Source organism: Lonchura striata, chromosome Z (genome assembly GCF_050655825.1).
Source record: "Lonchura striata isolate lonStrDom1 chromosome Z, ASM5065582v1, whole genome shotgun sequence".
In the NCBI taxonomy this organism is placed as follows: domain Eukaryota; kingdom Metazoa; phylum Chordata; class Aves; order Passeriformes; family Estrildidae; genus Lonchura; species Lonchura striata.
In genome coordinates this window covers 63,669,228-63,695,453 of record NC_140740.1, presented here as the reverse complement: position 1 = coordinate 63,695,453, position 26,226 = coordinate 63,669,228, and the positions used below count along the sequence as shown (strand labels likewise).

The window sequence follows — 26,226 nt, the reverse complement described above, 5'->3', positions numbered from 1 at the left end:
AGCAGAATCATGCAAAAACATGCTACTGATGTCTTCAAAGCCAGATATATGAGATTAAGGAGCTGATCCTCCATTTCATTTCATCAGCTGATACCACTGCATTTCTTCAGAAGTCAACAAGCCTAGATGTATCAGGTGTTTTGCCTCTGCAGCTCCTACAGACATTCCTCTTGTGATGGCAAACAGACTCCACAGAGCTTTCAGACTTGCTCTCAGGTGGCAAAATATGTTTCAGCATAAATATTACCCAAAACCTTTTCTGAAGCAGACTTCCCCATCTATCCCTGAAGCATTAAGAAGACATTTAAACATATTTCCTTGATACCATTTGGCTCATTGCAGATTTTTGCTGTGCTTTAAGCACACTGTTGACTGCATTAAATAACCTCATAATCACATTTAAAGGCTTAGTGATATAGTGTCACTAATATACTAAAATATATGATAAATGCAGTCAGCATTTTCCATACCATATGCTTGTAAATGTTATTCTGCAGGGAACCAATTAAAACTATAGAAAATTTGGAACACAGACATATGGAACAAAACAAAGCAACTTATCTTGTCACCGTGGTGCTTGCTCAGTACATCGATTAGGGAATGGTGATATTATAGGACAAACAAATGTCACTTTAATTAAAGTCTGCTGAAAGGCAATATACAATAGCAATCTAAAACATTAGTTTTTACTGTGCTGATGTTAGTTTTCCTTCTAATTAGATAAAGCAGGTAATATACACTCCTGAAAAAAAACCCACAAATATTCCTATTTGATGTAATGTAACACTAGTCCTAATTCTATTTTAAAACTTCCCCTTTTAATATACAAGGAGAAAATGTAGGAAACTTAAACAGAATGTTTGGGTTTCAGGAAAAACATGCTGAGGATATACAACTTTTAAGGGAAAAAATAAGTTTATGCAGGGACTTATAGGTTTTTCTATGAAAATTTTGTGTATCAGGGAAAACAGTGTCTATCACAATTGACAATGTAAAAATAGTAAAAGAAAAGGAAGAAGTAACAATCATTTTAAAGCAAAAAGTTATCGGTAGGTAGAATCATGGTTACTTCATTCCCAAAGCAAGTTGGGAAAGATCTGTCAGAGGAAATATGCTCAAACTTGCATTTGCCATTCCTTCTTCCACTTCAGAGTTCAGCACTGCAGTAGCACCACAGTGCTCATTAGAAAGATTACAAAAAAGATGAAGAACCTTGAGGTTACATATTCTAGGAAAGACTCCTATCTTACTATTCTTGTATTGTGCCAATGACATCTTGAACTAACATACATATGATGATAATGCAAACAGTATTTATGATGAAGATTATTATTTTCCCTTTGAAACACACCTCCATTTCCCAGTACTCTGACATAGAATATATGTGTAACTGAGCCATGTTTCTAATTTAATGCACTAGAACAAGTGGTAGAGAGGGGGGAAAGAAAGGAATTAAGTTAATTCTGCAGTCACCAAAAAATGTTCCAGCACAGCCAAGATCTGTCAAGAGCCACAATACAATAAACACATCTTTCTCACACCGAATTATAGGCAGATTGTCACTAACTACAAAAATCCCACCTTGAATGGAAGGAAAACTGCAATAATGGTAAATAGGATATTGATTGCACAAACTCTTATCTATCACATTAGCTCAATTTCATCTCCTAAGAGATATGTTATAGAGAGCTGAACCATAAAATCAGAGAGTATACAGAATTAGAAATTATCTTTATGGTGAGCATATCAACTCCTGCTTTTAAAGTATGGAAAATCTTTGAAAAAAATAATTTGTGCAAAAAAAATTGTAAAAATGTGCAATTACAAAGTAAACAAAAGCACTATAAAGGTACTATAAAGGTATATAATTTTTTAAGGGTATCATATTATTTCAGTTAATAAAAATTGATAACTAACAGAATATAAGAGACAACTAGAAGGTTTTTGAATTTAAGATTTGGCTCACTTTCATTAATTTGAATTAAGGATTTCATAATGTATTATTTAAAATTTTATTAAGCATAAGGAAACAGGAGATATAAATGACAAATTCTCATATGAGGGGACATTAATGACTGATTAAGACATTGCTCTCAATGACTTTTGCTGAATCCTCTTATTTAATACCAAAACAGGTAATTCATCATCCCTGGCAAATCTGCTGCCCTTGCTAATTCAAAAGACAAGAAATATTTTTTTAAATATATAGTAACAACAAACAAAGTAAATTACATTAATATTTCAACTTTCACCTTTCAATATCTCCTAGTTTTCGCTGAAGACACTATCATGTATTTTTAATCTATGAAAATCACTGATACCTGTGCCCTCCCTCACAGAGCAACTTGGTCGATTTTCTTTAACAGTCAAGGTCTTGGTTTACAATCAAAGAGGACACTGTCAGGAAAAGAAATCTCCATGGATTTCTATGCCTACCGCAGTTAAGAGCACATGATCCAAAGGTAAGGAGAGATATGTAAGGAGCAAAGAAGAATCTTCTTCTCAGGCTTGGCTTATTTTCAATAAACCACAGAGCTCAAACTTGCTTAAACTCTGATTCTGAATGTAAAAAATCCAACGTACAACATCCTTCCTAGGTCTTAAGTGTCTGGTAGTGAAGCTAAAAAAAACTTCAACCAACTAACAAATGAACAAAAACCCCCAAAACAAACAAAAAAAGCACACAAAATACCCAAACAAACAAACAAAACCAAGAAAAACCAAACTCAAACTAATAAAAACGTACCACACTCCTCACCTCACAAACAAGAAACATAAACAAAGCAAAAATTCACACAAAAAACCCACAAACAAAACCAAAACCTCTATGTCCATAAAAGGGACATATACAAGCCAAAATACCTATGCACAAGGCTGCTCAGAGCATCCAGGCCCAGATTTTCCTACTGGTAAACTCTGAGGATACTGGTAGGGCAACTAAAATTGTAGCCTCACCTCAATGACTCGCAACACAGCTTACTCCAGCTCACAGACATGCATTCTGTGCCAATAAGACAATTCCTAAATTTCCAGTCATAAGAATTCTACAAGGCGTGAACTAAAATCTCTCTGCATCCTTAATGTGTTCAAGATGTTAAAGGGATTCACTGCCCTTGGAGATACTGCCAACACATCCAGATAAACACTTGTCAGACCAGGGGCAGTGGTAACATTAGAAACTGGTGATGATTTCATGGCTTTGCAGTTTAAGGTCACTCTCTGCTCCCAGATTGGTATTTTTTTAGTTTATTTTTTCTGCTTAGTTAATTGCAGACATCTCAGCATATCAGAGGATGATTACACAGTATTTTGTGTAATATAAGTATTTTTCACTGAAAAAACAAATGGCATAATTACATGTAGCTGTCTTTCCCTTATACAGGAAGTATATACTGGCCTTGTACTGCTGTTGAAAGGGTATCTGTTCAGCATTAATGGAATTAGGAAAGTCTATTAAAAATAAATAAAATGTAATTGTTTCCTTTCTTTAACTAGCTAAGTAGAAGAAAAGTTTTTCTTAGCATCAAAGAGGATACAGTACAATGGTAACATAATTACATTCAGTCATATTTGAACATTTAATCCCTAGCTGTAGACAGAGTTCATATATATAAACATCAACATATATATTGCCACTTCTACATAAAAAAAGTATGCCATATCATAAAAAAATACTGATTTAAAAGAGATTTGAGATACTCTACTACAAGATTACAAGATATTAGTAAGCTTTTTAAATTTACAGAAACCCACAAAGGGTCTGTGATTTGAGTAATCTATTACACAAAGCAATATATGAGAAGCAAATGTTGAGAATGAGGTCTACTTATAAAAACAGACTGCTAAAAACGCCTATCTGAGGAGATCCACATTCACTTAAGCCACATGAATTTTACATTCCTGTGATATAAAGGCCAGTCTTACAAATACATTGTAATGATGTCCATTAATTCGGGGAACTGGGATGTTAAAAATTATCGTAGGTAGTATCACAATTAGCACCAAAATAAAGTTTAAATTTTATTTATTTTTTCCTTCAAAACAGCCTGTATGATACAGCAACATCAACATATATATGTATTTTAATAACAGCATGACTTAAATTATTTGTTTTGTTAAGAAAGATATAATATGAAGCATTTGGGCTGTGTAACATGGTTAACACAACATTAGCAAAAAATCTGCAATTTCTACTCTGCTGACAACTAGTCTGTGAAGCCAACAGCATACCAAGCAACAGTGGTACTTAGCAGTTAGCTGAAACTCCAAATGCCATTTAAAAATGCACAACACAAGGAAAGTTTATAATATAGTTAAATGAAACTACAACACAAGGAAAGTTTATAATATAGTTAAATGAAACTACACGTAATTGCTCCTCATAGGAGAATTCTCCTTTCAGCTTAAAATGCTGGTTTTTAATGCTTCAGCCTAGAAACAACATTCAGAGAATGCAGTATAAAATATTTAAATTACAAGAATTTTTTATACATATTTAACACCTCAAAAAAAAAAAAAAAAAAAAACAAAACAAAACACTGCCATCAGTTTTGGACATATTGGAATACTTTGGAAACAGTTGGACATAGAAGACAGATACCCCACCTCTGTCTAAGTAATTCGTTCATCCATCTTGGCTAACTGATACTAAGAGAAGGAACAGTACTCAAAAATTAAACCAGCAGAGTCTCCATATACACATTCTGAAACACAAGAAGGAAAAGGGGAGAAAGGAAACGGGGAAAAAGTATTAGGTGCTGCATGACAAACCACCCTATCAAAAACAGAAATAACATTGTGGTTCAGTATGGCTTTCTTCAGAAACAATAGAAAAGACTTTTCTTCCCACAGATCATTCAGAAAGGGAAGCTACGAACACCGAAGATGAGAGAAAGGGGGAAACTCATCTCTCTGTGACTGGAAACACTCTGCTTTCAACTGACATTTGATTCCCTTGATTTACATTGCTCTCTGGCCTCCCAGTAAAATTATCTAATTTATGCAGGTGTTTCTGTAAGAGCTAAAAAGGAAAAAGATCTAGCTACTAAAGCTCAGTGGGTCTGAGCTATTTTAAACTTTATGTATGTTGATATATATTAATGAAATGCCCTCAGAAACATTTGCAATTATGTAAAGTTGGAACACTAACAATAGTAAGCGAAACTACAGATAATGAACATAAGTGTAGTGAAAATAAGTTTCCGTGATTCAAGTTAATTTTGCAAGTTTATTTAGACTTTTGACAGAATTAGAAACTAACTGGGATAATTCTGCATTCAATGAATTTTACCATTCTACTGTCACTTCTGCCTTTTTAAGGGTTTTGATTTATTAATCATTATGGAGTATTTTTTGGGGGCAGGAAAGGTGTACAGGGATATTTTTGTGGGAGTTTTTTGTTTTGGTTGGAGTTTTCTTTGGTTAGTTGCTTTTGGTTTGGCTGGGGCAGAGGGGGTTTGTGTGTGCATATATTCAGACCACAGCGTAGACCCTGTCTTACTTAGCAATCACATCAAATAAGTTTCTCTAATTTCTATTCATAACTTCAGTGTGTCACACCATATTCTTGTTCAAAACAGTAATCAGTGTTAACAAACAGGAGAGAATGGAGCTACCTGGAGGTACTTGGAAGTACCCAAGCATTTCTGCAAAGATGCAGAAAGTACAAGAAAATTCCCTTGCTCTGTCTGTTATTTATTTCTACAGACTTCTGCTTATTTTTATTAAAGAAGTGGTTTCTGACTCTCAGTGCAGACAACATGCTCTTCTATTACATAGTTCACACCAAATTACCACAAAAATTAATTACTTTCTAAGCATTTAGCAGTGTAAAGGAGTCCTCAAAATAAATGCTGTGGAGATTTACTCCTCAAACAAAAAAACAAACAAACAAACAAACAAACAAATGTGTATCTGAGTAAGAAAGCATGCCACTTCTGAGCTTCTCTGGACTGCCACAGATTAATAGTCTATCATAAGGGCTAAATATTTTAATGTGAAGATGAACAGTCCTACAGCTATAACTGTCTCAGTGTCATCCTGTCACCTACTGCAGCTGTGTCTTCTGCCAGGATCTCTGAGGGATGGAGCTTATCCTCTCCTTCCTGTCAAAAAATGACAGGCTAGGTGACTTGAAGTGCTTTCTCAAGAATCTGTAATGCTCTGAATCTATCTATTAATTACACATTTACTAATATTCAGGCTTGAAAATATATGCAAGAGTATATCAAACTATGATCACAAATAAACCAGATCTACTTTAGATTTTGTAGAAGAGCTGGAAAAAAATTGTTTACCATAGTTCTTTTTGTTTCTAAGGAAAAAAAAAAAGCTCTCCATATTTCACAGAATCATAAATTCCTTGAACATCTCAAGTTGGAAGGTATTCATGGGACCATCAAGTGCAACTCCCTGATTCCTGCAGGACTAACCAACACTAAACTAGATGACTAGACTCGGTGAATTGAGAGGATTTGATGCTATGAACACTTCCACGAGAAGCCAGTTCCAGTAACTGACCACCCTCTCTTTATGCAAAGAACCTTTCTAACATCCAGTCTGAACATCCCGTGGCACATGTTCACTCCATTTCCTTATGATCTACCACCACTCACAAGGAGAGATCAGCAGCTCACCCACCACCACCCCATGTCTTGCCTCAGCCTTCTCTTCCCTCAAGCTGAGCAAACCAAGTGACCTCAGATATTCTCTGAAGTCTTGCCCTCTGGGTCCTCAAGTTTTTCCTTCAACTCAATGTGAAAATAGAGCATTAACAGTACTTTATTTCTTTAACAGCGTTTGTCAGAAAATCAATATAGCATGCCATATGGGCATAAGGAAAACCTAGTTTCCTCCTTCCTTAGAGGTGCAAATTTACCAAAGAGGTCAGTGTTTCTAATACATATCAAAGATTCCAACTTGACCAGTCTTATTCAGTAAAGTCTCTACTCCCATCACCTCAGGAATTTTCTTGCCTATCTCAACAATATCTAGAAACAGGCTCCCTAGGGTTCCTGCTTCTCTTTGTGTGTCCAAGTGACAGAGAATGTGAATGTACAAGTGACCTACATGAAAGTGGTAATTTAATAGTGTGCACTAAGAGAAAACTGCTAAGGCTGAGATGCCAGATAGGACAACTACACTCAGTGTTTGCAGTCCCTTTCCATCTTCTTCAGGTCTCACTTTCTTCAGCTATCATATACAGTCTCTTCCTAAAAAAGCTATGTAGTCACTTTGGAAACATTAGATTCCAAACCCATGCTCTAAAGTGAGTACCACATTCTCACAATGCAATAGATGTGTAACAGAGATTTTCATGCCTCTGAGAGAGATGCTTACGCCCTAGAATGCCTGTAATTCAATCATTCTCTGAGTTTTCATATTGGACAGAACACATCAGATTACTACTCCAGCTGTAGCTTCTGATATTTTACTGTGGCTCAAAGAATTCTATGAAATATAAACCACTTCCAATTTATGGAAGCAGAGAGCAGATTCTGCTCCTACCGATTGCTGTTAATTCAGTATCAGTAATTACTATCTGGTTGGAAAAAAACAGCTAAATTCTAATCACTACTTAACAGGGCAAGTAACCAGCTTGCTTTTGCCACAAACATCATCAAGTAGCTCTGATTTGGGGTCTGAAAATTTGAAATATGCAAAGACTTAAACAAATTCTAACTAATTTAAAAGGTAAGTAATGAAGCACTCAGTTAACAATGGAGGACACATGCAAACAAGCAGAGCTAGAACTATGTAGAATGTAATTTCACATCTTGTTTAGCATACTAAATGCATCAGTAGCTCATTCGTTGGCACAGAAGGAAAAGACAAACTACACTATCATCAGCACTGATGAAGAATCACAGAGCACTTACACTGCAGTGTTCTGAAATTGTTGAAATTTACTAAGAGTCTGTACTAATTTCACACATACTGTACACTCCTCTGCTCTTAAAAGCAACATGGCAGTATCATAGCTCTGCCTGTTGAGTATTGTAGTGCTTGGAAAGCAAAATTAGGAGAAAGAAAAAAATATGGGAAAGGAAAAACAAAATAAAAATATAAGTGTCTCATAATTTCAGCCTTTTTGCAGTCTACAAAGTTAAGGAGAAAAGGACACAAGAAGGTAAGTTCATCTGTTTATTGCTATCAACATTAAGACAGCATTTTTATATTTACTGTTCTATTTTAGCATACTGAGGCCACTCTCTTCAGTTTTACCCAGTATAAATGCAAACAAGATCTCAGCATTTCTAGTCAAGCGGAGTTCATATACTTCACACATACCTAAATTTAAACAAAAATATTTCTTTAGAGCAGTTCATTTTCTTTACCAACTGTAACTTTTGTTTTACTTAGAATATGCAAAGAGATTATCTTTTCAGGTCATGAGATTATAACTGGTTTAATTATCATATGGAGCAGGGGTGGGAAGTTTATGGCTACTTTGATTGGTTTTTCAAATGAAGGCTCAACATCTTCACATTGAGACAGGCTCATACCATACCACAACTACTGCACAAACTTTGCAAAACAGATCAAGCAAAATACATCTGACCCAGCCTAAGAAATTCTTCTTCTACTGCACAAAAGGTGACAGTTAAAACTGTGCAATGATCTTTAAGATGTTAACAAATAGCTAACATTAAATGATTTCATTCATTTTCATATGTCATTTAAACAGGTTATAAAGCAAGTATCTCTGGAAATTAAGGAGTAGAATTCCAGTCTACACAAGCCACTCTCCCCTGGAATGAAGGCTTTAGTGCATAGTTATACCACTTCAATCAATAAAAACTTTTTATTCTTGATCTAGAACTGTCAGTGCTGAAGTTCTAGTGTGCATCAAATTTTCAAGGAAGAGAAGGCATCCTCACAGTAGCAGGGAACTGTCTTTCAATAAGTTTATGCAGTTTGCCTTTTAGAATATGCAGAAAGAAAGAAACATACAAGAACATTCCATACCTCTTCCTTTTATCCAAAAGTTAATTTTATGTAAAAAAGTAGCCAAGTTATGAAATTTTGATGCTGTTTACAGCAGGTGCAGAGTAGCCTCTACAGTCCCATCTTGTCACAGGGACAAACACACAGATTTCCTTTAGGGTGGTAGAGAAGTAGTATATAATCTCTCTGCCACAGACAATGAATGCCCTAGTGATACCATTTTGTCTCCAAACCCCAGACAGATTGAGCAATTAATTTCAATTTTTTAAAAAGTTTGTAATTCAGGTAAACTTGAATTACAGTATTTTTGCTAGTCAAAAAATCATCACACATCCTATTTCAATAAATCAAGAGAATGAACAGTAAAGTCCATCTTCGCAAAAATAGAAAATTTCATTTATTCATTTCATTCATTGCTGAGCTAAAATTATTTAAATTGAAGGGGTTATCACCATTTTTATGTTAGTTAATTTTTTTTTAATTTAAAAAATCACAGAAGCACAGAACCAAATCCAAAACCAGAAAGAGACTGGAAGTGAAATGGGGGGTTAAATCATATTTGGTCTTTTAATTTTATATGGCTATTTACTTAATTAAACATGTAAAAGAGACATGCAGGAACCCTGCAAACTAACCTTTCCAAGATTTCATATAGTCCTAAACACCCTCTTATAGACACAATTCTGAAGATATCACAAAAAAACATTTGTTCTTCTAAGTAACATGACTGCTGAGGATAAAGTCTCAAATAGATTTATCTATAAGAAAACTAAGTAAAGATATATGAAACTTATATGGACTGCACACAGGCATTGTCAAACATAGTAGCTTACTCTTCCAGCAGGTTAAACCATCACAGTACCTGTATGTGACACAGCTGTAGCATAGCCAGGCCTGCAAATGACTTTGACTGAATGCTGAAACGTTTTCTGTGTCAAAGAAAGGCTGCTGACTTAGTTAACTGGTTATTTGCCACCTGTCTATATTTGGGACTGTCCCTCCAAGTGTTCAAAAGTTTACCATTTATCACTGCTTCAGAAAAAGACAAATATATTCCAGAGGAATTCTGCATCTCATCAAAGGGAAGTTTTCCTTCTTCTACCCATCCCACTGACTCCACAGCAGTATACAAGGTTCACTAAGCAGAATATGCCTTTCTCTGTAGCCCTCCAGATTCTAAGTCTCCACATACTTGCAGGATTTATAAGACCATGATAATAGCTGAAAAAACAATTCAGAGTTCTCTTCTTCCCTACCAACTCCTCTTGGATTAGGATTTTGTAATCACTACTGTACAAGTGCAAGGAAATACTTATTGAGAATTGTAATTCTTATGCTGTGCAGCACAATGTAACACAATGAGATTAAACATTAGGGAAAGGTCGCTACAGCATGATGGTGTCTCACAGGCAAGGGCTGGTTTAGCAGCTAACTTATGCTAACTAAGTTAGCATAAGGGGCGGCATATGGCACACTTCCACACGCAAGACTAAATCAAAAACCAAAACTGCCAATTACAAGCAGACATGAACACAATTATTGCAATCAAAATACAGCAAGATCAAAATTTCCTAAGTAGTAGAAAACAGGTAAATCATTAAGTAGTACAAAACAGGTACACCACAAAATCAAACTGTGCTCTAGACAGAATTTGTTATAAGGAGGCTTAAGATTAATATATTACAGCTAGAAGGAAATGTACAGAAGTGGGTTATGACTGTGCAAGATGGAACTTGGCCAGTGCATTAGGTCTATTAGGCATATCACACATTATTCAGTTACTGTCAAATGATTAAGGAAACAAGGAAGGAGAACTATCTGACGTCCTCCAGATGTCATCATTTTCTGAAATCTTCCTAGTCTTTTCACTGTCTGTCCTCTGTCCTTACTGTGCTACCATCTATTTGGATCTTGTTAGAACAAGTGATATCACACCTGTTGTTAAGGATCTGTCTAACTGTTTTTTGGAACAGACTCTCTTCTTTGAAGAAAAAGAATGTAAGAGGAATGTTACCAAGTCATTTAAATCCTAAGCCTGATCTCCCTCACGACTCCAGAATGGCAAATAGGATTTCCATGTTGCTCCAGTCCTGCCCTTTCTAAACTAAAATCCTACGCCTATTCACACCTTCCCAGCACAAACACAAACCTGAGCAGAGTTAAAGCTGAGGTTTTACTCCCTCTCCTTTTAACTGTGCCTCTCTCTCAGAGAACCATAACAGATATGTAAGGGACTCATGAAAGTATCCTACCTAGTAACTCCAGTCTGTAATCCTGGCATCATATTCAGTTTAGACACTACTTACCTACAGCAAAACCCTGCGGGCCTGTTTAGCTCATTAACCCTTCCTGCCTACCTCAGAGCTAACACTCTCGCTATCACGACCTGATGGTTTAATCACATAAACATTATTTGGTCAGCAGAAGTAACCTACCAGCTTCCACAGCCATGCTGTGGAAAGCCTTCTCCTCCTAGCCTGTGACTCCGTCTGTACAGACCTCCCTCTTCCCACCCTCCTTGCCCCAATACATTAAAGAAAATGCCTCAACAACATCATGAAACCTTTTCAAATCCTCTTCTTTGTCTATCATTTCCTATTCAGTAATGAAACATTAAGTTTTATCTTCAGACCATCTATAGCAGAGGAATAGAAAGAGTAGTCAGATTTAATTTTTCTATGAAGCTGTCCTTATGGTTAAAGACATGTTTCCAAACCTCAGCATTTTTCTGTTTTTTTCTAACTCCTACGCAAAATTGACATTTGCTAAAATGCTAAGGTTAGGAAACATAAAACCAACTATTACCACCATACTGCTACTTTGGATTTATCCACTCAATCTAGTACGTCAAACAGACTCTTAAGATCGGAACTGATCATTTAAATAAGTATTTGCATGTAATCGAGCTCAGAAGAATCACTTTAATAGTTTGAGTGATACCCTAGTAAATACCCTACTACACTTCAATGAAATGCCTTTGGAATTTATTTGTGTTTAGAACAAAATATAAAGTATGTCAGCTACATATGCAATGATTCAACACCCCAAAAATTAATCAGGAGAGAATTTGACCTAATCATTACCAATATGGTGTGCTTCACTTATCACTGCACCAGAGACTGAAGAAAAGCAAGGTATGTGAGTAATTGTTTAAAAATGCTAGTTCTATCATCCCAAACCATGCAAATCCATGGGGGGAAAGTGTTTTTAACTCTCAATTTCTGCCACATGTTTGTAGTCTGTCTGACTTTAGTGGAACTGTAAAAGGCTGTTAAATTACCCAATATATTTTCCTTACAATTACATGTTGCTTTTAAAAGCAGCTTTACATATGTTCATCCAATTCAGGTTTTATTTTGGTTTGCTCATATGCAGAGGCCTTCTCTCACTGCTCTGGGAACCTGTCTTCCTTGCTAATAGACCTACTTTTCTGGAAATATTGTCTTTATTAAGCTTCTGCTGACTGTTTTGCAATTACATATTTATACCTATGTACCAGAATGAATGATTCCTTCCTTTCTTTGCATTACTTCTAGCAACGTCATAGATCCAGACTGCTCTCATGTCTCAGTGCAGCAGTAATTTAATCAAGTTTTATGTTTAGTTCATTTTTTTTATTGGATGTCAATTCCTTAAGTAATTTTCTTATGATTCCCTGAATTCTTTTCCAGTTAAGAAATATTTTTAATTATGTGGTACCTGTAGAAGAAGGGAGTATTCCACTGTTATCATGCTACAGTATCTGTAATGATACAAAAATTATAACAAAAAACAACCCTTCAATATTAGTATAACTGCTCAAAACTTTGCTTTGTTTAAAAATTTACCTCAGAATTATGTTGGTGCAATGCTTATTCTTTCTTCTTTATTATTAATAAATTACATTGGCTCCATAGCTGCTGCTGCATGATTTCTTCTGACAGATTTAAGTAATAAAATGTTAATCAGCATAATACTCCAATTCTGCAACCATTTTAGGTGTATGTACAACTTCTATATCTGAGTTTTCCAACTGGAGTCAATATCATTACTCATACTCTTTAATTCTTACATAGCATAAGTGCCTTGCTAAGTGGAGTCAAGTCCCTTGGGTGCTGCTGGATGAATGCAAAGAAGATACATGAGAGGCTAAGACTTAATTTCTTGTCTAAATGTTTAAAAGCTTTTTTACTCCTAAGCTTGGAGATGTTCAGCAGTTTCTGGGAAAATAACTTCTGCTTCACTTCTGTAGTGTCTCTCACTTCCCGTAAAGCCAAAACTATTCCAACTAAATCAAATACTATTTTCAAAGTAACCACTGCCTATCACTGATAAAAAAATTCCAGCTAGGAAAATAGAGGCACTATGAATAAGCATGTAAGTGACTCAGCTTGTTTTTAAACTGCAGTCACATAAATCTACTCAAGTCATGCCATCGTCACTAACTGTTCTTTGAACTTCTGTGCCTCTGAAACAAGCACAACATTCATTTTTCATATCTATCAAAGCAGTGTCTTAAAAGCCTTTTTTATTATTCTCAAGGGCATCTCCCTGGTCAAGGGTCTGGCCCTCAGTTTGGAAAACGTCCAGTCACACAGTCCAGTATTTATTTGGGCACACCTGTCTGGGGTCATAACACCCCATTTGTCCAGTGTGTACCCTGCCAGGTGTAACCAGCATTCTGGTCTCTTTTCTTGTATTTCAAGAGATTAAAAGAACTTCACATTTTAGAGGGTTTGGGTTTTTGGTTTGTTTTTTTTTTTTTTTTTCCAAATACTGTTAACTGCTGAAGATGACACAGCATTTACAAAGATTATTTCCCCAGCTAATTGCTATTCTCTGCAGGAGGAGGACCATCTTTCAATTACTAGTTTGAAGCACTTTGCTGCAGTATGTGGTTATCTCAGTATCATCAGCACATTAAGCCTTTCTGGAGCTCATTCTGTTCTCTGACTTCCCCGAAGCCAGCATACAAAGCATTAGGTTCTCCATTAGACACAGACCTAAAACCAGGGAAAAAGCACTCTCTGGCAGTCCTTGTTTCAGCATTTCTCAGAGGCAATTCTGTAAATTTGTTTTTAAAATTCTTACAGCTTCTTCCTTGACAGAGTCCCTTCTTACAGTCATTCCACTTCACTGTAACAGTCTGAAGCATGTAAGATTACTTGAAAAATGCCTAATTTAAGTACCTTCCTCAGTATACAGTATTTCATGTCAGAGAATTATTGAGGAAGTACTTTCTGAATGTTTAGTTCCCTATTTATTTGACTTTAACATCTTGATAACTGCTCTGATAATCAATCTGAAGCTACATTACTGAAACCTTAAACTTTTGATTTGTTTTCTTGAATAAATTATACAAAATTTTATACTGACTGACCAGTAACTCTTCTCCAGCTGGATGGTTTGCCTATACCTGAAAAAGTCTAATCCGAAGAGATTAATAACATAATACAGTGGGGAAAAGTGTTTGTAAGGCCTGACATTTTTTGCACAAAATTGTTTAAAGAGAAGTTCCTAAATAACTCAATAAGCATGCAGAGAAGGACAAGCAAGTGTTGTATTTGGACCTTCCAAAATATAACTGAAAATTTTCCTACAGGCCAATAAAGAAACAAATCACCCAAGAAAAAAGGAGTGTCATCCTTTCATGACATACTACAGAATTAAAAGTTCAGGAAAAAAAGGACAGGAACAAGTGGTCAGTTTTTCAGTGAAGAATAACCATGAAGGATTCTCCAAAAGAATATGTGCTGAGATATGTGCTGTTTCTCATAAATAATAAATAATATTACTTCTAGTATGAAAGGCAGGCAAATAATGAGTTGGGAAAAGCTGCAGACAATATCAGATTATTTAAGAGAGTCAAATCTGTAGCTGGCTACAAGAATTGCAGAAAGGACTCATGACACTAAGGGACTAGAGAATAAACAGTAAACAGAATTGAGGGCCAAGAAATGTAGACATGGGGAAATGTGAGAAAACAACCTGACTTCATTTTTAACTGTACTGAGGTGCTGTACAGTGTCAGATGAACTTTAAAAAAGGTATTACTAAGAAGCAAAATCATCATGCATTCACATTACATGATACTCTGAAACCATCAGAAAAATGCCTTCTGACAGTAAAACAGAATAAGTAGGATAGCAAGAACCCTTAAGAAAATTAGGGGGGGAAAAAGGAGAAGACAACTGTACTACTGTCAGTCTTTAATGCTGTTATGACTTAAACCTGACAGGCGGTTCTGGGCTCCCCAACTTTCAAACGGTTAAATAAAATCTTCAGAGAAAGGGTATAAGGATGAGCAGAGTTACAGACTTATGTTCATATATCAAGAGGCAGTAGAAAACTTTAGCTTAAAAATGTCTGAAAGAAGACAAGGAGGATATGGTACTGCTTAACTGAAAGCCAGAGAGAAAGTGAAATAAAGTATTTACTCAGGTAGAAGCATCATAGAACATACATCGAAATTGTCAGGCAATTCAGAGCAAACAAAGAGGGATATTGTTGCTGTCAAACAAAGCACATGATAAAACTGTGAAACTCACTGTCTCAGGGACTCTGTTGAAGCCAAAGCACAAAAAAAACCCCAAGCACATGTCATAGCCAAATGTATGGAAGATGGTTCTAGCTGCAGCTAACATGTTAGTTCACCTATACATTTTGATCTAAGCTTTCAGCACTGATCAGCCTGTGTATTCTACTGTTTATAATCTCCCACTAGACAAGACAGAATGGTTTAGAAGGATCTTTGATCTCATCTAGTCTCACCTATTCTCACTTTATTAGTAGACTTACAAAAAATTGAGAAAAAACGGCAGAACTGAACCATAAATGTGAAATATGTCAGTATGGCATTTCCGATATCCTGTTATGTATTGCCTTCAAAAAATTTTGCCTCCTTGGTTTTACATGCAACAACTTCAAAGATTGGTACTGAAAATTACTGAGACTATTTTACTAGCTACAAAAGCAAAATCCACTGTTTTCCAAGAAGGAATAGTCTAGTTGAGGCTTTATTATTAATAGATAATACACAGAGAATTTTCCTCTCCAACAATCGATGAAGGTACACAATACAAAGACTTAGAAAACAAAAAACAAGCATGCCCTTTGTGCAGCACAGTCTGAGGCTGTAATTTCCTCTGTGCAGATAAATAGCCTTGATTAATGTTGTGGCTGGATCCAGACCCAAATGAATGACAAAGCACTTCCTGTAATAGGTTCTCCTGCATGGTCTGGAGCAACTGCTCTTCTGGAGAAAATTTTCCTTTACTCATGCTGAGTAGCAACCATGTAGTCAATGCACTGTAATCTCTTTAACCTAACAGGAATTCCTGTGGTGTGAAATGCTAGCACTGTGATGCTGGCATCACCAGGCCTCACAAATACAACTCTAGGCCTTTTAGCATTTTCCACAGATATGGCTGCAGTAGCACAACACACAGCCGCTCCTTCCTCCTTAGTCATTCACCCATTTCCCTGCACCTTACATCAGTGTCAAAACAAAGACTGCTCATTACTTGGCCTCAACTCAGCCTATGCCTACCAGCTGAGAAACATTCCCCACAAAAAGCCTGACCAAGCTGAAAGGAAAACGCATCATCAGCCTCTCATGTTGCAGAATGCAAATCTTTAATTTCTCTGGGTCACCCTTTTCAGGCCACTGTAGTACACAGTAAACTGGCAAATTGAAGACAACCTTTAAGATTCATGGATCTGCTCTGAACTGAACACACCAGTGCTCAGATGCTTCATCCCCAGCCATGCTCAGCTGACATGCCCATACACTGAAATTTCAGTCAGAAAGACACTCTCTCACCACAATACCACTCCAGTAGAGGAGGCCTCCTCCAAAACTTATCTTTTCCTCTCACAGTTCAGAAAGTACACAGAGAATTCTGCATTTCTTTTGAAAACACACATTATGGGAGTATAAAGGTGCTCCTCTGGTGTGTTCAGTTGCTGCACTCCTCCCTTGATCGAAATTAAAGAAATAATTTTATATATTCTCCATGGGTATCTTTAGATTCTGGTTTTCTAGACAACTCCTTTCTGATCATCAAAACCTATTCAGAAAGATTAGTGCAATATTTGCTTTTAGAGGTAAACAAATTATTTTTACTGTTTGCCACTTACTAACAGGAAACATTATCACTGCACAATTCATGTCTATCAACTAAGACTACCTATGATGTTCTTGAGCAGAAAGTTTGTCAAAACCACCACCATCTCCATCTCAAATTTTGTAATACATGAAATGCTAATGTGAAAAATGTATTAAGATTTTGTAATTGCAGTGTGCGGTATCTTTTAAGAGGGCTACCAAAGTTACAACTGCTTATATGAAAAAACAAGGGAAATATTTTTAAAATTGCTAAAAATACATTTTAAAACAACTGCTGTTGGCATGTGACCAGAATTACACACTTCATGTTTATTTACCCTTAATATCTGCCAACACAGTTAAATATTAAGGAAGCCACTAAGGGATTTGTTTTATCATATCTTTCTCCACTCCTCTAAAAAATTACTTTATTCTCTGATTTCCAACAATGTATACCAAGAAGGGATAGTATAAAAAAAATCATATTTTACGAATAATTTTAGATACAGAACCACGTCTGTCAAAGAGCATCTTGGGCTTATGATTGATCCCTCTCCAGAGATACTTAAGAGCTCTATGAAACTGGGAAGGCCATACAAGTACCGAATACCCAAACACACAGGACAAAACAAGCAGCCAAGAGACAAACCCAGTCCTACTCCCATAACTGAACACATTTCTGAGAGCTGGATAGCTAGTAGGCGTGCAGGCTACACATGAAAGGTAAGAAATAAGTAAAGGTAAGAAGTCAGTAAAACCGAATTTTGCAAAGAAAATCAAAATGTAAAACGAATTGGCCTAAGACCATCTCAGTCTCAAAGCTCATCCTACTTTCGCAAGCCACATAAGGGGGGAAAGAGCACAAACTGTGTGGGGGAGATTAACAGTCAGTGTAGACAAAATAAATACTCGGCAGTTTCAGTACAGCCCTTACCAACAAGCCGTCTGAGAACAGCATCTATATACCTCTGTGATTCCTAACACGGCGTTAACGACCGATGATAACTGAGACACAATTATGATGCTGAACCTTGGTAATCTTTGCATATTGTGCAGTTATTTAATATCTTGCTTACCCAAACTTATCCCCTACTGCTAGTGCCGCTCAGACCACAGAAATAATATTTCTTCAGCAACTTCGCGTATAATTCCCCTCCCTTAAACTATGCAACTTGATGCATCTCAAAGTCCCAAGAAACGTGCAAATAATCCTCAAACGGCATGCTGGCACCTCCCAAAACGCCTGTCAGATACGGGCTCGCGGGATCGTAAAGCACAGCATTATTCAGCAGTAATTAGAGGGCAGCAAGGTGTGAGAAGAAAACGCAACCCCAGAAAGCCGCTGCGAGGGCCAGCAGCCCCATCCCGCGCCGCCGCCCGGCAGGACCACAGCTCTGCCCGCGAAGTTCCGCGGAGCGCCCGCGGGCGCCGCGGGGGCGAGGCCGCCGGCTGCAGGCGGCGGCGAGTCGGGCGGAGTCCCGCCCGCTGCCCCCGCCGGGACTCACCAGCCGGGACTGGGCGCGCTGCAGGAACTCCTCCATGGCCGCGGCCGGGCTCGGGGCAGCGCTGCAGCGCGGCCGGGCTGCGCTGCCCGCTCGGCGCTGCCCGCTCGGCGCTGCCCGGGCTGCGCTGCCCGCTCGGCGCCCCGGCTGCCCCGCGCCCCGCCGCGCTGCGGAGCGCCCGCCCCGCCCCGCCCCGCCCCGCCCCGCCCGCCGCCGCCGCGGGCGCTGACGTCAGCCCTGCCGCAAGGGCCGGCGCGGGGCTCCGCGGGCCGGCGCCGGCACCGCTGCCCGGGCAGCGGCGGCTGGCGCTCTGACGGGAACTGCTGGCCGCCGACACCCGCCGACACCCGCCCGACGGAGGGGCCCCAAGCAACAGGCAGCAGCCGGTGGCTGTCGTGTCCGCTGGGGCGGCGGTGTCTCAGTTCCCACCCCGGTGAGACTCACCAGTGGAAGGCTCGAGGGGCTGGGGCAGAGGCAGTGACCGGTCCGCGTCCCCTTCCCATGGTGGCAAAGGTCTGGAGGGAACCGAGCAGTGGGTTCAGATTGCAGGAGAGCTTAGGTAAGATGTTAGGAGAAAACCTCTTCTGAGGGTTACGAGGCGCTGCCGAGGGAGGTTGCAGATGCCCGATCACTGGAGGGGTTCAAGACCAGTTTGGATGGAGCTCTGCAGAACCTGGTTTAGGGGAAGTTGTCTCTGTCCAACTACATGTCCATTAAGGTTCCTTCCAACTCAAAACATTCTATGATTCTATGTGTTTCACAGTCAGGCCTCATTAAACCCTGCCCTGTACCTCAAACCTAGGCTCCTTTCTCAGTAATTTGCTCACATTCACATTTTCTTTATACATAATCGATTGAACAGTTCACAAAGAAGCCTTCTAGGCTAGAACCCACTTTGTAGAGAAATAAAGAGAAACGTCAAAGAGCTGGAATCCAGTGCTATAGAAGTCAATGGGAGGTCATGCAATAAGTGTAGAGTAGACCAGAAAATAAACTGTAGGGTTTTCGGCATCTCCAGTGCTCTCACACCACTAGTATTCCCCACTCTAAATAACCAACCTGAGTAGTGCAGTTTTATTGTTCCATTCAAGTTGTGCCTCACTGAACAGTGAGTGATGACTAATTGTTATAAATTCAGTGCTATGAGACCTGGGATTTTTCTCTCTTGTGTATTTTTTGCAGCTTACTGAAGATATTACTGTAAGAGCTAAAAGCTCTTGCTTCCTTATTAACAAACTTTTCCTTATAATTCTAATTTACTCTCATTTGATTTGTTAATTCTTCCATGATATCTTGCAGATCCTGTTACTGTGTTTCCTGCCATAATCAATCTGCTCTGCCTAGTCATATGTTCCAATTGGAAATTGTTCTGGGGAATAGAAAAAATAAACCTTCATCTGTATCATAACCATCTAAAAGTGGAAGGTAAATCTTCATTAAAATACTTGTGTAGACAAATTATGTGAAGCAAAGTACTCTAAATGACAGTGTTCTACAGGAAAAAGATAATTGTATTTCGTTTACTGGAACATTTCTTCTGAAATGCATTTGTCTGTTTGCACATAATTTCAGAACTCCATCTGAATTTGGGGTTTCTGGTTGTTCTGTAGAATAGTAGGTCTCCTGAAAGATTACAGGTTTTGTACAACATACTCTCTTGTTACTTGAAATTGAAGTATTACAATAAAGAAATTGCTGTGTAACTTAGAATGCAGAGATGAGGTTGACTAGGAATGTATTGCCAAGTAAGAAAACAATATGCCCTGCAAAAGAAAAAAGGAGTAAAATATATCTTCCATTTCAGTAAAGTCTGCAAAACAAAATTAAAATATCCACCTTGCTACATGAGCTAAACTGAAGTTTGGGAAATTGATGCTTAAAAAGCTAATTTTTGGTGCATATGTATTAAATTTTTTTTTTTTTTTTAAGTGCCAAACCAGCAAACTGTTGAATAAAATAGTTGAATTTGTTAAACAGGCAGGAAAGTTGTGTTCTTATGCCTCATACCAAAAAGCACACTCACTCATATACTGTAAATAAAATGTGTTGACTAATTACTTCTTTGTACATCCACTGAATAGATCTGTGCATATAAATATACTTCTACATTGTAGTATCCAAATAGTCCTTCACTGAATCTGGAAGAACTATGTGAATACTTTGTGATCCCCACGTTGGATTTCAAGAGGTGGCCTCAGTACAGCTGCACTGAAAACAAAACAGAGTGCACCTGAGCTCCCTGAAAACATTAGCTTTTGAAACTGCTTTTTGAGTAACTTTTTTGCCTCCATAATTATTGTATGAGTTACATATTGAATAATTAATTATTCATATCCTATTGTGCAAAACCATGGACAGAGTACCAATCTTTGTATCTGTTTAATATTTAATAGAAATTCCTAAGCCTTATTCTCCTCTTTTCTACCCCACTTCTAGCCACTAATTTAATTCCACTTTACTGAAGGGTAAATTAGAGATGAATCAGGACCTAGATGATTTTTTTATCCTTCTTCCTAAAGTAGCTAAAACCACTTCACAGTCATCCAGAGGCTCTTCATAAGGTATGTTCTTCATTTGATGTGTGTAACTTATCTCTTTTTTAAACTTATGGGAGTCATGTATGTGTCCCAAAGTGAGAATTTGCTCAGTATAGAGCAAATTTGTAGAATCGAATTATTGAAAAATAGACTTGCTGAACAATACTGGGGTTTGATTTGTTCATAAGCACATTTGTGCTTATGTCTTGTCATATTGAAGGGATTTAGGCTGTGAATTGAGAGTTCTGCTTTGTATGTCTTCGTCGTTTTGAAAATGGAAACACAAATAATGTCATACTTCTTCAGAGAGTATGCTTTGGAAGTGAATGCTTTTCTGTTCACATGGCAAAGTTCATTTTTTAATTTAAGCCATTCTTCAAGCACGTGTAAATATATGATTACTTTGCTATGTCTTTTTACTGTGCCCTAAAAAACCCTGTAGCTCTAGTAATGTTGAACAATGTCTTACACTTCACATTCTTTTAAAACTCCTCCCATTTTCAATGTGGTCATCCAGGGAAAAGTAATTTTCATGATATACAAACTATCCTAGTAAAACCTTATATCGTCATACATACTATGTGCTACCAAATAATAGAGATTTTTGTGATATTCCATAGTTTCTGTGGTTCATATCCACTTTATTTATTCTCCAGGCATACAGTTCAGATCGTTCTATTCTATATAATGGAGAAGTAAAACCAGTGATTACTAAGAACTGAACTCTGTAACTCAGTTTAGCAGTTTTACAGTTTACCAAGGACTTAGAAGAGCTGTCATGATGTAGCTATCCAGCAGTCTAGCATTTATATCAAAATGTTTTTGTATGATAAACACTTCAATAATGTATTAACAATCACTTTAATGTTAAATAAGGCTCAGGGTGTCATTGTAAGACCTTTTATACTACCACAGTAAGAATAAATAGTTCCTACCCATGGAATGACAATGTAACATAATCATTTTAATAATAGCACAAAAGAAGTTCACAGCTCTCAGCTCTTGTAAGAGGATATTATTTAAAAGTTTGAAAGGAAAAAGGTGATTTCACAAATTACTGAAAGAATGGTTCTCCAGACAGCCACCCAAAGAAACAAAAAGAAGCAAAGCTGTGTGTAGCAGCAGTAGGCTGACAGTCATTTGTATTAGCACTCAAGCCATTTTACTTTCAGAGTCTCTATGATTTCCATGTAGTTTTACCAACAAGTCACGTCCTTAGAATCACGTTATCCAGTCTTTGCTATCAAGTGTCTTCACTTCCTGTGCTTAGTAATTCCACAGTTTATCATGTTTCAGTTACCCTGGTCCCAGGATCAGAGAATTGTTTAGTTTGGAAAAGACTCCTAATATCATCAAGTCCACCCATCAATCAGCACCAGTGTGCACCACTAAACTGTGTCCCTAAATGCCACATCAACAAGTCTTTTCTCCAGATTAAACAGCCTCAACTCCCTCAGCCACTCCTCATCAGGCTTGTGCTCCAGACTCTTCCCTTTCCCTGGATGCTCTCCAGCCCCTCAGTGTCTGTCCTGTAGTGAGTGAGGGGCCCAACACTGGATTCAGAATTTGAGTTGAGACCTCACCAGAGTACAGGGGCTATCCATTGCTCCCTTTGCTAGTCCTGCTCGCCATAATGTTGCTGATACAGGCTAGGATGCCATTGGCCTTCTTGGTTACCTGGGCACAGCTGGCTCATGTTCAGCTGCTGTCAACCAACAGCCTCCGGTCCTTTTCTGCTGGGCAGCTTTCCAGGCACTCCACCCCCAGCATGTAGCTCTCTTGCATGTTGTTCTGGGGACCCAAGAACAGGACCTGGCACTTTGCCTTTTTGAGCCTCCTACCACTGGCCTTGACTCATCGATCCAGTCTGCCCAGATCCTCTGTAGAGCCTTCCTGCCCCAGCAGATCACTCTCACCCAGTTTGGTGTCATCTTCAAACTGAGGGGGCACTCAGTCAACCCCTCACCCAGATCATTGACAAAGATATTAAATGCAACTTGCCCCACTACTGAGCCCTGGAGATCACTACTTGTGGCTGGTTGCCAGTCACCCTATCAAATCAGATGAAAACAAACCATTTCAAATATCAGAAGACTCTTCTCCAAACATGAAGCCTGTCCATCAACAATGCATAAAACCTCTATGCTGTGAATGCCTCCTATCTTTCTTTAGTGAAAGTGATCATGAACATGGAGGCAATGAAGTCCCTTTTGCACTTCTGGTTTGCCCAATGTAAACCAAGTACTATTAAGAAGCTTTGTTCTCCAAGGGATTACTTTTATTTGGTTGTTTCATTCTAACCATAAATTTCAAGGTAAAACTTTATAACATTCCCTATTTCTTTTGTGGAATATTAGATGTGGAAAAATGAAATTGACACTGCTCTTTTTGAGGGGCAAAGGAAGAGAAAGAAGCCATGCCTGGCTAGGAGATGACTCCTAAAGGTCTTATATAGATATCTGCTGAAGTTTTCGAAGACTGAATGCATACTTTAGTTGTGAATAGCATGTAATTCCTGTGTTAAAATAATTGTCTGTTCTGTTCCTCCTTGCAAAACTGAATAAGATACCAGAGTGTGCATTTCTGAACCAAAGCTAGATACTAATTCAAAGCCAAAAAGCTATATTGAATCAATACCAAATGCACTTGGAGGCATCCCAAATAATGGATGATTGGATGGCTTTCTGTGTGGTAAAGTACAGGCTGAAGGTGGACAACAGAACTGCCAGTTTAGGCCACTCCCAAACTACATTTTGTATCAAATAAGCATTAAATTAAGCCAGAATCCTGATGCATTTCCTATCAGCACTATGTCCATGGAAAACAAGTTCCCAGGTTGTTCATCAAATTTCAACACAGCTGTGTTCTAAGACAGGTTATTATAGAAGTTAAGCTTCTGTGCTGCTGTGTCTTTCTTACACCATGAGTGCTGATAATTTAGGCAAATCCCATGTGCCATGTGAATACATCCCCAACTGTACAAATGATCAGTCTACTCAATGACAGAGTATGTTATGTCGTTTGCACAGCCTCAGTACAGGCTACTTGTGTGAAGTTAGTCCCAGGCCAAAGAAGTAATTCTGGTATATTGTTTAAGCTATTACCAAATCTCCTGCCCATTTATCCCTCACTTGGAGGTTAATTGAAGGAAATCTATTCCTATTATGCTGCCATATACTAATAGTATTTAACCTAGGCAGAAAGTATGTTTCCAATGGTAATCTTTGTCAAAGTAAAGAGTAAGGACTTAAGATACTTGACTTAAATTATTAACACCATTTTCTTCCCATGTACATGGGTCAAAGTCCTCAGAAGTTTTAGGCTGCAGTGAGCACAAGGCATTTTCAAGTTAACTATAAGAAAATTAGAGTACACAGTACATAAAACTTCTGCTATATAGATTGCATTGCATTGATTAACTGCATATAGTATGTTTATTATTTTTGCATTTGGAGATGTTTAGAAGTTCATGAGGGAACATTCTTACAACTATTAATTTGAATACAGATAAAAATGGAGTAAGAGTGAACCCCAGATTTCAAATTATAGAAAATAATATGAAGAGAATATTGGCTCTGTGGTAATAATAGTGAAATATATTACAATGAATAATATAGTGGTTACCATTAGAAAACTGTGAAGTAATGTAAGAACTTCTCCTTTAGCAAGTTGACCAGAATATGCAACTACTTATCATAGACCAGCTAGAAGTAATTTTTAAGGCATAAATTACTTAATTAGTAGAATACCATATTATAATTTATAGACAGATCTTCTCATTCCACAGACAAGTAACATAGCTAACTAAGGTTACATTCCTAAAAAAAATACCATATTATTAGATTGAATACAGTTCTTACCTTGACCTTTGAAATTCATACATACTCAGCAAATTCATAGGACCCTTGCTTTGCAGACAATGCCAAATGTTTAGCAGATATACTAATAAGAAAATTAAGGCTTTTGAGTGTCAGTTTCTTTATCCTGCCCACAATAGGGGGATTGGAACATGATGATCTCTAAGGCCCTTTCTGATACAGGCCATTCTTTGATTCCACAAAGTCCTAAATACAAGTAAAAGTATTCTATATGATTAATAAAAGATAATAAACTATATTTATGGATATTACCTCTAAATTTTTGGGGTTTTTTTCTTTAAAAGAAATACAGTTCTTTTAATGGCACACAAATGCAACAGTAGAATTACAAAACAGATGGTGATCTGAAGGTGTGAGTGAGAGAAATTCATGTGTATGTAACGTTGGGCTGGACAAAAGAAAACAGGTTATGGCAGAATAGCACAGAACTCAGAGCACAATCTTTCCTTTAAGTCTGAGTTACAGTTGCTGATTCTGTATACCTGTCATAGTTTTGGCCAGGACCCAGAGGTTTTTCTATACCATTCCATGCCCTTGCTTGCTCAGTCAGAAGATCACGAGACTCTTAATCCCAGGGTTGTGGGTTGGAACCCCACATTAGGCAGCAATGTCATGGTTTAGGAACAGTACTCCCAAATTCAGTGCCCACACCCCAGACTGTCCAAAACCAAATGCCATTCTTGGTTCCTCTTTTCCTCACCCTTCCTACTAAGGCAGGATGCAGTTGAGAATTGGAGGCACAAATGGTGAACATCATGGCTTGAGATAAGAACAATTCACTGAAAACAGCAATGAGGTAAGAAACAGCAACAATATTAATAAAAAAAGTATTACTTTTTCATGGAAACCAATGAAAACTACAATTTTGGAATATTTTCTGTTATTTGTGGTTTATGTTTTTCTGGATTATTTTATTATTATTAAACCAATTGGATTAATACCAAGCACTTGCATTTGTTTTCTGCTTCAATAATAGTATGTCTTGCATTTAAGATTTTGTCTTTTCAGCTCTTAGAATTAATACTGTAAAGATAACAGGCTTGGCCATTAATGATCATCAGTGTCACCACTAAGAAAATATTCATGTTGGTCTTATTTATTAAGGGAATCAAAATGTGCTATTATGTTCCTAATTACGATATTTTTATTCAAAGTCCCATACTTACCCACAGTACGAGTACAATGCAGACAGCTGTTGTAGAAACTTCCCATTGCAGCTCTGGAAATGAGGTTTTCTTTCAACTAAGGACACTCTATTCTCATAGAGAAAAGAGTAG

General features: G+C 37.6%; 1 protein-coding gene across 14 annotated transcripts in view; it reads right to left on the bottom strand.

The window, feature by feature from the left end:
- Positions 1-26,226, bottom strand: part of PRUNE2 (prune homolog 2 with BCH domain) — a 177,860-nt gene that overhangs the window by 112,918 nt on the left and 38,716 nt on the right. Inside the window, exon 1 of one of the 14 annotated variants that reach the window (XR_014951414.1) lies at positions 18,538-18,668. The exons of 12 other annotated variants lie outside the window; for them this stretch is intronic. The gene's annotated coding sequence lies outside the window, so the exon portion shown is untranslated. Of the gene's footprint in view, positions 1-18,537; positions 18,669-26,226 lie in introns of those variants that run through there. One more of the 14 variants, XR_014951415.1, reaches the window with a different exon arrangement.